Below are 15,591 nucleotides of genomic sequence, written 5' to 3' on the forward strand. Positions count from 1 at the left end.
GAGAGATTTTTTTTTGTCTTTTATGTGGAGGGAATCCAATGCAACAATAATATATTTTAATTGTTATAATAAATAAAAACTAACTAATAATTAATTTAAACTATAAAATAAAACTCTAACTAATATTAAAAACTAACTAATATTTTCAAAACTAACTAATAAAAAAAAACTAATTAATATTTAAAAAAACTAACTGATATTAAATTAAATACACTCTAATTATTTTAATTAAATATCTAAACAAAAGAAAATGACCAATTAAAAATAGAAATCAATTATCAATTTTATTCGGAAAATTAAGCCAGTCACATTAAAATTGTCAGGATAAAATATATTTAAAATATACAGTCTTTCTTCAAATCTTTAACGATTCAATCGATTTTTCTGTATTCTCAAATAAATTCATTCTGACTGACATTTTAGGTATTATTCATGATGCAAATGTATGTCATGCTATGCATCTGACGCAAAAATAAAAATGAAATCAATTCTATGAAAATTTAAATATGCCCGGACAAAATTGGGGTATGACAGCTGCCCCTATTTAATTATCTTGAACTAGAAGGTAAGAATGACAACGGTCTTCATACATTCGTGGTGGAAGGTAATTAAATACTAAAAAGACCCAAATTTTGTCCTTTGGAATGCAAGGGAGAAATGCAGAAGGAAAATGCAGTGAGAAATACAGTAAGAAAAAGTTATTAGAAGGTAAAATGAAACAGTCAAGACTCTCTGGGAATCGTCAGAACAGTATCTTGGATGTCATAACCGAGATATTCCAATAATGGAATGATACCTCAACTGTATCTAAGACTTTCTGATAATTAGCAGAACAGTGTCTTGATTTGAACGCACGAGATTCTCTGAAGATCAACGAAGCAGTACCTTATATGATACAATTGAGATATTCCGGCAGGGGAATGATACCTCAACTGTATCTAAGATTCTCCGAGGATACCTAGAGCAGTATCTCTAAAAATGAATGAGACTCTTCATATTGATGAAGCAGCATCTCAAACAGTAGAAACGAGATTCTCTGTATCGAGTCGAAGCAGCATCTTATCTGATAGAATTAAGATATTCCGAACAAGGGAATGATACCTTAATTAAATCTAAGACTCTTCGAGGATACTAGAGCAGTATCTCTAAAAACTAAATGAGACTCTTCTTATCGATGAAGCAGCATCTCAAACAGACAACTGAGATTCTCCATATAAATGAAGCAGTATCTCAGATGTTTATCTGTTGGTGGAAATGTTTTTAGACAAGACTCCTTTTGGAGGAGATTTACTATAAATGCTCTACAGTGGAAAAGCTCATAAGAGACTTTTTAGGGTAACCTCTGCTTGGAGAGCAAATGATAGCAAAGATGTTGGGGAATATCATTTATTAATCACAAAGTTGAAGAATGACTGGCTGGGAAATAATTCCACGAGCACATGCAAGGTAATAACTCTATTGAATTAAATGAGGAAAGTCCGGGATACATATGGACGACCCTGGACCTTGATATTTATTGTTTGTATGATGTTCCACTTTGGGTGACAATGCCATGCATGAGATGATGCGTTAGATGCATGAAGGGATGCAGTTGCTGGGGATATTTAGGATATGTATGTATGAATGCGAGTAATTTTGTTCATTTTTTTATGAAATTTTCGTTTTGACAGGAGTGCTTATGCATGGGTATGCTGATGATTGATAGGATTGTGTTTGATGAATCTTCCTGTTTGGCAGGAAAATTATGTATGAAATGATGCATGTGATGCATGTGGGAATGCAATTGGGTAATTGGATGTTTTTGTAGGGTTTTATTCTGGATTGCCAATGAGGTTGGACTTTTAAATGGGAATTGCCAGATGAGAACTGGTGAAGAAGATTGAACTGCCAGATGAGGATAGAACTTGAAGGATATGTCACCAGACGAGAACTTGTGAGAATAAATGAAATGTCAGACGAGACTGACTTTGTTTTTGTTTGTCAGACGGGAACTGACTTTTAAAGTGGGCTACCAGACGAGGACTGGTTACGAAAAAAAGACTACCAGACGAGAACTGGTATTGAAATAGGTGACCTACCAGACGAGAACTGGTATTAAGAGATAATTTACCAGACGAGAACTGGTATTTGGCAAATGATTTTTGATATAGTTCGCCAGACGGGAACTGGACTTTAGAATAAGTTGCCAGACGAGAACTGGACCTTGAAATGAATTGCCAGACGGGAACTGGGTTTTGAAATAAATTTCTAGACGGGAACTGGGCTTTGAAATAAATTGCCAGACGAGAACTGGACTTTTGAAAAAGGTTTGCCAGACGGGAACTGGACTTTAAAATGAATGCCAAACGAGAATTGGACTTTGAAAAGGCTTTCCAGACGGGAACTGGACTTTGAATTGCCAAGCGATGTTAGGCTTTGGTGTCAGATTTTGTGTTTCAAGGATTTTTTTCATGTCAGGTTCAATGTTATGGGGTTAGACTCGATGAATGCTATGATATGCATGGCTTTATACTAGAGCAAAGCGACATGACTAATGCATGAGGATGATTTATGTAATGATTTGAAGGCTTTCAAAATGCCCCTGCATGGGTATTGGAAGAGAATGTTCTTTGTAGGAAGGCTTCTGTCTGTCAACAGGTTATTTTATGGGGTGATAGTGTGATTCCCCGACACTCATCTTGAACTCTGCAGTTGATGACGTGTGAAAAAGCTTTCCTTTGAACAACTTGAAGTCAGGGAGATGACTTGCTTCTGTATGGCTCATCTTGCCCCAATGTGATGGGTCTATCCAAAATGTTTACCTCGAAAGGATTTTGAAAGCAATTGTACCATAATTTGGAGATGGCTTGCCCCAGAATTTTAAGTCATGAAAGAATTTATCCTTGATTAACCGACTCTCGGAGTGGTTGATTTTTCTGTGATCTTGAGGTAGCTTGCCCCGATATGAGCGTTGAAGCGACCTAACTCACCCTAACCGAATATTGAAGGGGTCTGCCCATGGCCAACATAACCTTTAGGTGATTTGCCCCTAGTTAATAGAGTCTTGAGATGATTTACTCTGGATCAAATGATTCTTGAAATGACTTTCCCCTGATTAACATATGTTTGGAGACTATTTCAGGCTGACTGATTCCTGGAGTAATCTTCCTCCGATCAACTGCTATTTTTGGGTGGCATGCCCCTGATTCATGGATTATGAGGTAGTCTTGATTCGGGTCAGCACCAACGAATGTCCAAGTTCCTCTGATTGTTCCTTATTGTTGGAATTTCCCCGACGTCAAGTACTGACTTGCAGTTAAAATTGTTTGTTCAGAAATGGTAATTTTAATGCGATACTCATGCAAGTTTTGAAAAATCATTTATTTGAATGATGTGATAGTGTGTGGCGAATGGACCATGAGTCCAAGCGCAATGTTGGTTTAACAATATGAAAGATACAGCAAGAAGATTATACCAAAGTAGATGGTTAGCAAAACTTTAGGAGTCAGTTTACGCAACTTTGATGTAGTATGCTTTCAGAATAAACCCTGCTTCAATTAGGTCTTTTATGGGTTGTAATGTGGCTTGGTTCATGGTTATCGAAACAAAGGATATGAGGCTCAAAATTATCTGTACCCACCCTTCTTCTTGATAAACTCCAATCCTACGCTCAGTTAATTCAACATACACATTCATCTTTTTGAAGGTGTAAGGATAAAGATGGTGATTCAAGGTCTCTTGAAATGGCAGCCACCTTATTTTGTTTTTTTTGAATGTTGGTGACCCTTTGATTTTGGTATGGTGGTCACTGAATCTTGTTTTGGTTTTGCTGAGGATTTTCGTGACCTCTTTTGATTTTTTTTTTCTTGATCCCTAACTTTTGCCTGAACTGCTTTTGAAGCTTTTAGTCCATCGGGATTGCCCTAATTTTTGCCTAAGTTGCCTCTTGGGTGTTCAACTTAGCGGGCTTTTCTTTGATTTTATTTTTGATAGGTTGTGACTGCCAAGTCAATGGTCCTTGAAGAACAACCGTCATAACTTTTGGATTTTCCAGGGTTCCTTCGACACTTTAGGATGTGTGCGAAGAATGGCATGTAGTTGATCCACATACGGAATGTTTCATCTTGTAATTTGAATGCATAGTCAAATTAACTGAACACTACCCTTCCCCAGGTTAAACATAAGGGTTTGTAGATCCGAAAGAAACTCCTACTTCTAGGCTCGAAGTGGTTGACTAGGGATTAACTCCTTATCTCTCCAGTGTTTGGGGATTTGAAACAATGCCTGTACATCATTAGCAGGATTTTATCCGAAAGCGTACAGTCAACAATTATGGGTATTTTATTTTCGTCATCCTCCCTCCAATTTTGCTAAAACAATAGTTTGATAAACGAGGTGAGGTAAAGAACATGGATGTTTTTTGGTTTTTTTTTTTAAACAAGAGAAGAGAAAAAAAATGAGCGAATGCGATATAATTGGTTCAAAACATGCGTCATTACTTCATTAATATTACCATTAAAGACAACAAAATTTAAAAGCAAGTAACATTTAATCAACAAAGAAATTACAAATGCAAATGAAAACAAATCAGTCCAATGATTGCCAATGTTAAGGATGTCTTCCTGTTTGAACCACTGGCCTTATGAGATACTCCCTTGAAGTATTCAAACTTATTCAGACGAGAGGTTGACGTGCACCAACAGATTTCCATCTGGAAAGGATATGTACTTTTTGTCAATCAACTGTTGAACTTTGGCTTTGAAAGCGTTGCAGTCTTCGGTCGAGTGCCCTATTGACCCGGCATGATATCCACATTGCAAATCAGGGTCATATCCAGGTGGGTATGGTTCTGGCAACGGCCTAAGAGACTTGGGATCCACCAACGAGTTCTGAATCAGATATGGCAGAAGTTGACTGTATGACATGGGAATTGGATCGAGAGGAGCATTCCTTCTTTCCAGATTGTTTCGAGGCCTAGATTGGTTCGAAGGCTGATTTTGATATCCTCGACCACGAGATCGTTGATTTGCGTTAGGAGCAGACCATGGTTGCTGGTATGGTACTCTCGGCATTGCTGGTTGTCTGACATCTATTATGACTGCATTGGTTTCATCCTCTTCTTCCTTTTGGGAATTGCTGAGGGATTCTGTCTCGCTAGCTTGGCTGCTCGGGGCGCCTTGGATTCTTCCGCTTTTTAAGGCACTCTCGATGCGTTCTCCAATTGTCACTAAGTGGGCGAAGTCTGATAACGCATTGCCTACCATCCTTTCAAAGTAAGGACTCTGCAAGGTATCCATAAACAAGTCAACCAGTTCCTTATCCAAGAGTGGTGGTTGCACTTGGGCTGCCAATTCTCTCCATCGTTGTGCATATCCTTTGAAAGATTCGTCTCTCTTTTGGGATAAGCTTTGCAGCTGCCTTCGGTCTGGAGCCATGTCTAAGTTGTAGTTGTACTGCTTCAAAAAAGCATTGGCTAAGTCTTCCCATGACTGAATATGGCTTCTTTTCAATTTCATATACCAGCTCAATGATGCTCCAATCAAACTGTCTTGAAAACAGTGAATCATCAGCTTGTCATCGTGAGTATGTGACGCCATTTTTCGGAAAAACATCACCAAATGGTGCCTTGGACAACTATCCCCTTTATACTTCTCGAAGTTGGGTGATTTGAATTTCGGGGGGATTATTAGGCCTGGTACTAAGCACATATCAAGCCTAAAATTGTCATTCACATCCATTGCTCGGACTCTCTCCTCAAGAGCATGAAGCCTTTCAACATCAGGATTGGTCAATGGCATCAACTGGGATTGAGTAGGAATGTTCACTTGTGGAGGATTATAGTCATACAGAGGGTCATACATTGGGTTGGTAATTACAGTAAAGCCTGATGAGGAACCAACATTCTCTGTGACACCATGTTGAAAATTGTTCTTTGATTGGGCTAGCCTAGCCTCCAACATCTGGTCTACCTTTCCTTTCATGTTGTTCATATCCATTTTCAACTCAACTTGATTATGTTCTCAGTGCTCCCTTGTCTTTCAGTAGCTCTCAAAGGTTCAGTATGAGTGTCAGGAAATCAGCCTGGTGGTAATTGGCAAAAGGACGGGATGAGTTTTTGTATTGGATAATGATATGCAATCCATGTTGATGAAATGCGAATGCATGAAATTTTATATTTGTATGCAAAGAAAATGTAATGCAGGTATAATTAGGATCCAGGATATCATGAGTATCATATGGTACACCCTATACGGAGGTTCTATGTTCTCTACCCCACACACAAAAGGATGGCTCATAAGGTTGTTCGTTTTCATGATAAGAACTCAGAGTCATGGACTAAGTTCAGTCTTCCATCGCAATAATGGGCTAGCCACATCGAAATGGAAATTCTGAATCAATCTAGTCTGAGCGGGATCCTCGTATTGTTCGAACAGGGTGTACACCCTTCGGTTCAATACTACACGATCGCCAATCATGAAGACGGACTTCAGTTTAAGATGAGGTTCCCAGAGTCATTGACCATGTTCAACGTTTCCTCGCAATAATGGGCTAGCCATATTATGATGGAAATTCTGAACAGATCTACTCTAGGTGGAGTTCTCGTATTGTCCCAATGAGGTGTACACCCCTCGGTTCAATACTACACAACTCCGGGTTCTAAGTTCTTCTCAAAGCTCGGGTACGGAGCTTATCTCACAACATGTGTCAAGCACCATAGATCACCCAATATAGTAGCAGAATAAATTACATAGCTTAAATAATACATCAAGATATACAGAAGTAAATAAAAAAAGGTATTCTAACATTCATAGCAAATTGACTAAGTTAGGCTTGACTCTCTCTTGCTTTGAACAAAAGTCCCCAGCAGAGTCGCCATCTGGCGCATCTCGAAAAATACGATTCCTCGCGATGGTCGCGGAAAAATTTATGTTCGAACAGAGTCGCCACCGAACTTTATTTATCCCAATGAAGGAATAGGGAAATATCGATAAAACCTTTTAGAAAATGGAATAATGGTCGTCGCAACCATATTCGGGTTCGGGAGTCGATTACGCAAGGGGAAGGTATTAGCACCCCTCACGTCCGTTGTACTCAACGGGAACCTTTTAGTCTAATTTTGCTATTTGAATGTTAGTTAAATGTTATCCGCTTTCTTCGAGTGATTAGAATTGATGATAGATATGGATGAAGACCTCAGGAGGGGGAAATGGGAGGTTTTTTATTAGTGTGCTCGCGAAGATACAGCAATCTCCTGCCTACGTATCCTTATAGTGCAATAAGGAAATCAGAGCACTCGTAGTTCGGGCAACTACGAATATTTGGGTGTGTTTTGTTTTGATGAACGACTGTGTAGGTCGGCGTTCTAACGGCTAAACGCTGGCTTGTCTACTCTCGGGGGAGGCTCTAGCACTGGTTTGTTGTGCGCATCAGAAAGGATTGACAGTGTTTTTTTTGAAAGGGTTTTGGTCACGCGGGGGTGACAAGTTGAATTGATGTGTTTGGGTGTTTGATTTGGTTGGTTTCGATCGCTCGGGGGCGAGAAGTTAGGTTTGATGTGTTTGAGATGTTTTGAAGAACGACGATAGATTAAGCAATGTGGTGTTCACCAATCGTCCAATTCTTTCGAGGAATAATAAGGCGTCCGCCTTCTAGTCCCTTTTCGTTCGAATTATTTTGAAAATTTGTTTGTAGATGTTGAATATGCACGGTAGTGAGGCGTACGCCTCCTACTTGCTTATTCAAGGAATAATGAGGCGTACGCCACTTATTCCCATATCCAGATATATTTAGCGTGTTTTAGTCGGAAGTCGATAATTTGTGCAATATGGCGTTCGCCAATTATTCAAATAATCGAAAGATGGCGAGGCGTACGCCTCTCATCCTTTATCATCCGAGGTTTAATTTAAGAAATATATGTTTTTAGATATTGTATTTGATTTGCGAGGTTTTGATCGAAAGAGGATTTGAGCTTATTTGATTGTATTTTTTAATTTGATGACGAAGATTCGAGCAATGTGGCGTACGCCAATTATTCGAATAATCGAAAGATAGTGAGGCGTACGCCCCCTATCCTTTTTTCATCTGGAATTTAGGATTAAAAGGATTTAGAATTTATATAGAAAATGTGATTTGAAATTGTATGATTATTAGGGTTTTATTTGAATGACGAAAATCCGAGCAATATGGCGTACGCCAATTATTCGAATAATCGAGAGATAATGAAGCGGATGCTCACTATTCTCCTTTTCATTCAAAGATTAATAGAACTTTTAGAATTAATAATTAATTGGGGGAGTGATTTTAATTTTATGGAGTTTTAGGATTTTAAATGAATGACGAAAATCCGAGCAATATGGCGTACGCCAATTATTCGAATAGTCGAGAGATAGTGAAGCGGAAGCTTACTATTCTCCTTTTCATCCCAAGGTTTATGTTTGAAAGAGAAAATCCTTTTGAAGTTGAATGGTTTAAAAAATGATTTGAATTTGTGGTTTAAGATTTAATCGGGTGACAAGAACTCGCGCAATATGGCGTACGCCAATTATTCAAGTGCTTGAGAAATAGTGAAGCGTACGCTTCCTATCTCCTTTTCATCCCAAGTTTATGTTAAAAGAAAAATTCTTTTGAAATTGAATGATTTGAAAAGTGTTTTGAACTTGTGTTTATAAAAATGAATTTTATTTAATGTATTATTTCATCTACTCGGTTAATCAATAACCAAGTAGGTTTCATTGTAAGAAAGCCCAAGAGTAAGCTATGTGAGGTTGACGGCGATGCGTTGGCAATCGACTTACAAGGGTGTTTTGAAAGAGGGCTCGACTTTAAATCGAGAATTGTGATTTGTGCTTTTTTGAAATTGGTTTTGTGTTGGATGATGAATTGAAATTGAAATGAAATTATAAATGATTTATGAAAAGATGATTTGTGAAGTAATTTAGCTTGAAATGATTTGAAGTTTGTAATTGGAAGAAATTAATCCATTTTTTTTAAAAAAACAAAATTAATTTATTAAAATTTATTAAATTGATTAATTAAATTAATTAAAATTAATTATCAAAATTATCTAATTAAATTAAATAATTAAGTTAATTAAAATTGATTAATAGAAATTAAACTAATTAAAGATTTTAATCGATTAATTAAGTTCAAAGAGAAAATTACAGTTTAATGTATTTATGCATGGTTATACTACATTGCCACTAAAATCAACTTACTGTAAAAATTACGGCAAGAAACGTTACATACATTTCAACTATTCCAAACAAATTCCAAGCATTTCCAAATATTTCTATGAAAGGCGAAATGAAAAGGCAACAACAAACATGTTACTCGTGATACAACACACCCAATCCCCACACTTGGCTCATGATTCACATATTCATGCCTCCAGAATTCACGCAACAACAAGACCGTGTTCCAGGAAAAATCATAAACAACCTATAATTCCTTAACCAAGATCATGGAATATATAATCATCAGAGCAACCTTATGTTCCAGACTTTACCATCATCAATATCTCAAATAAAAGTAAGCAAAAAAATTGAGCATTTGTAGATGTAATCAAAGCCTGAATTACAACCAAAAACAAGATATGTGAAAAAGCTATGAAACTCCACAACCATAAACAAACAGTGGTCTTTGCACCATGTAAACAGAATCGCAGCCAAAGCGTAATGCTAACATAAAGCAGCAAACAATTCAATGTATTATTTACAATAGCAATTAACCATGATTTAAGACAAAACAAGTAATCCAATGATTTTGCAAATGAAACTATTACAGGGATTACTGCAATTTAATAATTCCGAAATCAAAACAATGTTCTCAATCAAATACAATCCAACAATTTTAAAGTTCAAATAAAAACCAAAACATCCATAGTATCAAAACAAATCGATTCCCAGAATGTCATTCTCAAACCGTCTCTAGTGTAACAACGTGTCGACACTGCCATTCATGTGGTTGAGTTCAACTTGTAAAGCAAAATCAGATCAGCATCATAAAAAATCATAAACCGCTCATACATATTCACAGATTATTACAGAACTTCCAGAACAATAAAATGAGTATGCAATATCGACAACACAATGTACATATCACACAAAGCCTATCCGCAATATCAATATATTCCACATAAAAATAGAAAATATCTCAAAATGTGATGAGTTCTTGACCAAAGGAGTTACCCAATAACAGAACCGTTGTTGTTGTATCTCTGGCTTGTGAGCAGCTTCTACGCCGAGTTACTGCATCCTCAACATCGTATAGTTTGTGACCTCCGTTGACCGCATCAACTGCTGCAGCAAACTCAAAGCCAAACTACTGGTCGATTCTTCGACACGCTGCGGTTATTTCTCATAGGTGATGCGACGCAACTGAGTTCGTTTCTCGTTTGGCGTCCGCGAGCTCTTGGTGTTGTTGCGCTTCTCGCTGGCCTCGCTGAGTTCTGAGTAAATCAGGAACTTCAGCTTCTGTTGAATCGGAGTTACCGACACGATGGCGGTATTTCGGATGCGAGGTTAACAAAAGCGGATAAAAACGGCGAGGAACACTGAAGGTTATTTTATGGGTTGCGGCGAGCTTGAGCTCGTGACGGTTAAAGCCGCGGTTTCGCCGGCGGATGAAAGGGTTTGAAAATGTTTGATGGTGGAGGGTTTGGAAGCGAGACAAGGGTTTGGGAAGAGGGTTTATAGTGGGTTGCGGAGGTTGTTGAAGGCGGTCAAGCGGTGATGGGTTAGGGTGGTAGCGAAATCGAGCGAGGTTTGAGGGACGATGAGGGTTTCGAGGAAATGAAGGTGACGGTGGGGATCGTGGATTCGCCGGTGGGTTTCCGGCGGAGGATGGTGGCGAGCAGAAGATGAAATGGTTGAAGGTTGTGAGGGTTTTATGGAGGAGATAATGAAGGTGGATGGTGAAGCGATTTTTTGGTAGGTGTCCGAGCGTGAGGGAGCTGGGTGATTCAAATAGGGATTCTCCTTTTTCTTTTTTCTTTTTTTTTTCTTTTCTTTCGTACAGTAGAGAGAGAGGAGAGGGTTGTGGGGAGTGAGTGGAGCAGACAGAAATTGTAGTGGAGAGAGACGTTAGGATAAGAGAGATTTTTTTTTGTCTTTTATGTGGAGGGAATCCAATGCAACAATAATATATTTTAATTGTTATAATAAATAAAAACTAACTAATAATTAATTTAAACTATAAAATAAAACTCTAACTAATATTAAAAACTAACTAATATTTTCAAAACTAACTAATAAAAAAAAACTAATTAATATTTAAAAAAACTAACTGATATTAAATTAAATACACTCTAATTATTTTAATTAAATATCTAAACAAAAGAAAATGACCAATTAAAAATAGAAATCAATTATCAATTTTATTCGGAAAATTAAGCCAGTCACACTAAAATTGTCAGGATAAAATATATTTAAAATATACAGTCTTTCTTCAAATCTTTAACGATTCAATCGATTTTTCTGTATTCTCAAATAAATTCATTCTGACTGACATTTTAGGTATTATTCATGATGCAAATGTATGTCATGCTATGCATCTGACGCAAAAATAAAAATGAAATCAATTCTATGAAAATTTAAATATGCCCGGACAAAATTGGGGTATGACAGTCTCCACGTGTCTTTGAGTAACCTATCTTTTCAAATTAATTACCGCTCTATCAACACCATTCAAACATCTTAACTACTTTTACTGGTCACTAGGAATTAACTCAATTATGTCGAAATCGTCAGGATCGGTGATGCTGAGACAACACACTTTATAGTACTTTCCACATGCAGTACTCAAGTCGACATTACTTCCATTGTAATGATGAACTCCAACCTTAACCAGCATAGCATAGTACTCAATCAGGCGACAATTGACTAGCATACTCAAAATTTTGCTAAGTCCCCAAACTTTAATAATGTTCTTCGACTTCCAGCTATTTCAACATTAGACCAATTCACCCTCCAATTAGCTACATTCAATCTCAACCTTCCACATGGCATACTTATTGTTTTCACTTGCCATTTATACTTAGGTCGAAAAATCTAAGGTAACAAATTTCTCCCCCAAAAGACCATGTTTCGATTCAGATCAAGCAAGAGAGACATGGCATTTTTTATTGTATTTTCGACAATGTTTTCACTCCTACTGACGTCATTGTCATCATTACCCCTTTTACTGTGCATTGTCATTTTCAACGAGATATGTTTAGAATCTCATCATCACTCTTATTTCTTAGGAGGTCATGGGTGTGCACGTCTGAAGTAACTACTCCCACTCACATCAATGCTTCGTTTTGTAACCCACAAAAATGCTTCAAAAACTCCAAGCAACTGCCATGTGTTCAATTTCGGACATATAGCGAAAAGGGTTATAAATACCCAATTTCAACCCCTGTTATTCTTATTCACTTCAGCTTTTCTATAGCTTTCTTACGCATAGCAAACCCTTTCGTTTTTTCTTCTAAAAGCTTTACTTTCACTAATGGCAACCACTAAAACAATGCCTTCCAAGTCTTATACACGAAAGAACCCGATAGCCTTCACAATCCCTCCAGATGCAGATGAAGAACGCAGAGATTACATCTTTAAACCTCTACTATCTTTTACTTCACATTTCAATGTCATTTCTCATTCTTCTTCCAGGAAAGCAAATAAATAAATGATAACAACAAAGTGAACCCACTAGGTACCCTTTGATCCACTCCTTCTGAAACAATATCACATATTCATTAGTTGAATTTCCCTGACTCCGGTATTTTAACTATTCACATAGCCTCTCATCCAATCAACAAAATAACAGACGTGTCTGCCCAACCACAACCTGAAGTGGGAACTAATGTCGAGCAAAACACTTCATATTGCATAGAAGAATTGGACAACAACATTGCGTCCGTTTAAGATAACATAGATCCATATTGTCATACCCCGATTTTGGTCCTGAATTTTTTATGTTTTTATTTTTGTTTAGCATGCTTGGCCTAACCTTACTTTGGTTTTATATGAGGATTGGTCTTGGTCCAAAGTCATGGTGTTGTTCATGTGATTGTTAATGCACATATGGTCTTGGTCATCCAAACAACCAACCTTCTTATGTCACAAGCCAATTGCCAATCATGCCACTTGATTCATGAATATCCCTTTCAAATCCTAATCTTATACCATCATTTCATGGCCTTGTTAACACATACTACCAGTCAAGTCATGTTCTTTTCAAAGTCAAGCATTCAAGTCATAAAATAAACCAATTGTAAAACAAATTTCAAACCATTTCAATTCATTTCACATCATTCTAAACCATCACATTTGATTCTACATTAAAAAAAGGGGGTACAAGTCTTGACAATTTTGACCAATTGTTGACTTTGGTCAACAGTTGACTTTTTGGTCAACATTGACCAAAGTCACCCAAAACCCAAAAGCCCTAATTTTTACCACAATCATCAATCATTTGTCCATTTACAAGAAAAATGCAAATAAATTTGAATTTTAACCAATTGTTGACTTTGGTCAACAGTTGACTTTTTGGTCAACTTTGACCAAAGTCAACCCTATGCCATTGGTCATCCCTAATCACTAAATGACTAGTCCTAACTCTCATGACATTATCCATGTCCCTGTTATCTTTGGCTTAACCACTTGTGCTTGGCTTCTTCACTTTAATGTCAACATGGTCACACCTTGAACCTTTGGAATCTTGCTTTGCCAATTAACTTCCATCATGCTGCATTTGCCATGCTATACCAACCTGCTGCAACGCCTAACCTGCACAGACCAAAGTCATAACCAACATTAAGGTCAATCCATGAAGTGTTGCTAATACGCCATGACCTAAAACCACAAGTGTTGTCAATGGCCAAGCATAAACCTGCTGATGAGCACTGCCTTGGACGGTTGGTAGAAAATGTGCGTTTCTAGATTGATTCAAATTCTGTTAGTGCAAATCATTGCAGAATATACAGGACCAAGGTTACTAATGAAAATATGGAGAATACCACTTCAATATTCTTGAAAGATACGAGCACAAATGGTACTTACCTTAACTGGGAGAAGTTGAAAAAGAATAGTGCTGCTGTCAAAGTCTGCCATGGTGATATTATTTCATTTTCTGCTCCTCCTCGTAATGAAGTTGCATTTGCTTTTGTATATCGAGAGGTGCATCTTTCAAATCCAGTACCAGACAATGCAGTTGCTAAACGAAAAGCAGAGGATTTTGTATCTGAAAACAAGAGATTGAAAGGTTTGGGCATTGGTGCTCCTGAGGGTCCTATATCTCTTGATGATTTTCGAAGCCTTCAAAAATCTAACTCGGAGTTGAAAAAGCAATTGGAGAGTCAGGTGGTTATAATTGATACATTGCGTAGCGACAACCGCACAGCTGTAGAGCGTCATGAAAGTGAATTGAAATCTGCCAAAGAGTCTATCACAAAATGTTTCCATGATCAAATAGAAGGTTTACAGCAAACAATGGATCTCAAACAAAAGGAACTAGGAGATGTTAACAAAAACATTGCCTTGCAAACACCCTGCAGGAACAAGCAAACATGTCTGCAACCATCAAACCTGGACAGGTCAAGTGCACATCATGCCGCAAACACCTAGCATACAAATGGAATCCAAGAAACATTCAACCATGCATCATCCAGCATATACTCAGACCAGGAACAATTGCATCATTTGGTACTACAAAACATACTGCACCAACACATCATCATAATACTACACCAAGTTAAATATGTAAGCTCAGTCTTGAAACTTTGCCCACTTTGCATGTTGATTAACAACCAGAGGCATACACAAAATCCACAAGCCATGCTTACCTGCAAGTAAACAAACCAAAAGTCTGTAGCAAGATTCATGCAAACATCCCAACAAAGCAGTCAACAGTTAATGCAAGCCATGTGATTGCATCCCACTTGAGCCAGAACAATGCCAATTATGCCACACAATAAGCCATAGAGTCATACCTGCATAAGACATGGCAATGCTAACACCCTAAAACCAACTGGATAACCAGCCTTAAGCCAAGTGAGCATGTTGCAACATGTTGTCAATATCCTGCAGAACAGGATACCAGGCATGACCAAACACCAAGCCTATTCACATCAACTTTTGAACACTACCAATGCATCATAACAATTCGTACAATACAAGCATGGTAATGGGTTCCAAACAGATAGCATTGCAAACCTCCACAAGTCAGAATCCACAGCAGAATCCGTAGCAGAGCTTGGCTCACAAAAACTCAATATGTCAAAGCACCTACATGAACACCAAAAAAATCATGAGCAAAACATCCATAAAGCAATGCTATCAAATCTCATCTGCATAACACACTACCTCATACCTGCAGAATGCATACCACAATGTACATGTTGCAGAACCAAAGTCAGAATGGAAATGGACCTACCTACTACACAATGAGGAACTTGCAAACAACAATGCTAGTTGAGACCATGCAAATCATGGCTAATTCCCAGCTTGACTTGGCCTTACCTGCATCACATGAGAATAATCAAACAAGACCATCTCAAAGAATCAGCAGTTGACAGACCAATTCAATACATTGGTTCAATCTGACTAGCAAAACCAATGCAAGGTGCAACGAACC

At 37.7% G+C, this 15,591-nt stretch overlaps 1 long non-coding RNA gene across 1 annotated transcript; it reads right to left on the minus strand.

Moving 5' to 3' along the window:
• Positions 1-9,119: 9,119 nt before the first annotated feature.
• Positions 9,120-10,293, minus strand: LOC127093546 (uncharacterized). Its single transcript, XR_007792568.1, has 2 exons — positions 10,167-10,293; positions 9,120-9,547 (listed from the first exon to the last, which is right to left on the minus strand). It is a non-coding gene; the product is annotated as an uncharacterized LOC127093546 (long non-coding RNA).
• Positions 10,294-15,591: the final 5,298 nt, after the last annotated feature.

The sequence above is a fragment of the Lathyrus oleraceus genome, chromosome 6 (assembly GCF_024323335.1).
Source record: "Lathyrus oleraceus cultivar Zhongwan6 chromosome 6, CAAS_Psat_ZW6_1.0, whole genome shotgun sequence".
NCBI classification, from domain to species: Eukaryota; Viridiplantae; Streptophyta; class Magnoliopsida; order Fabales; family Fabaceae; genus Lathyrus; species Lathyrus oleraceus.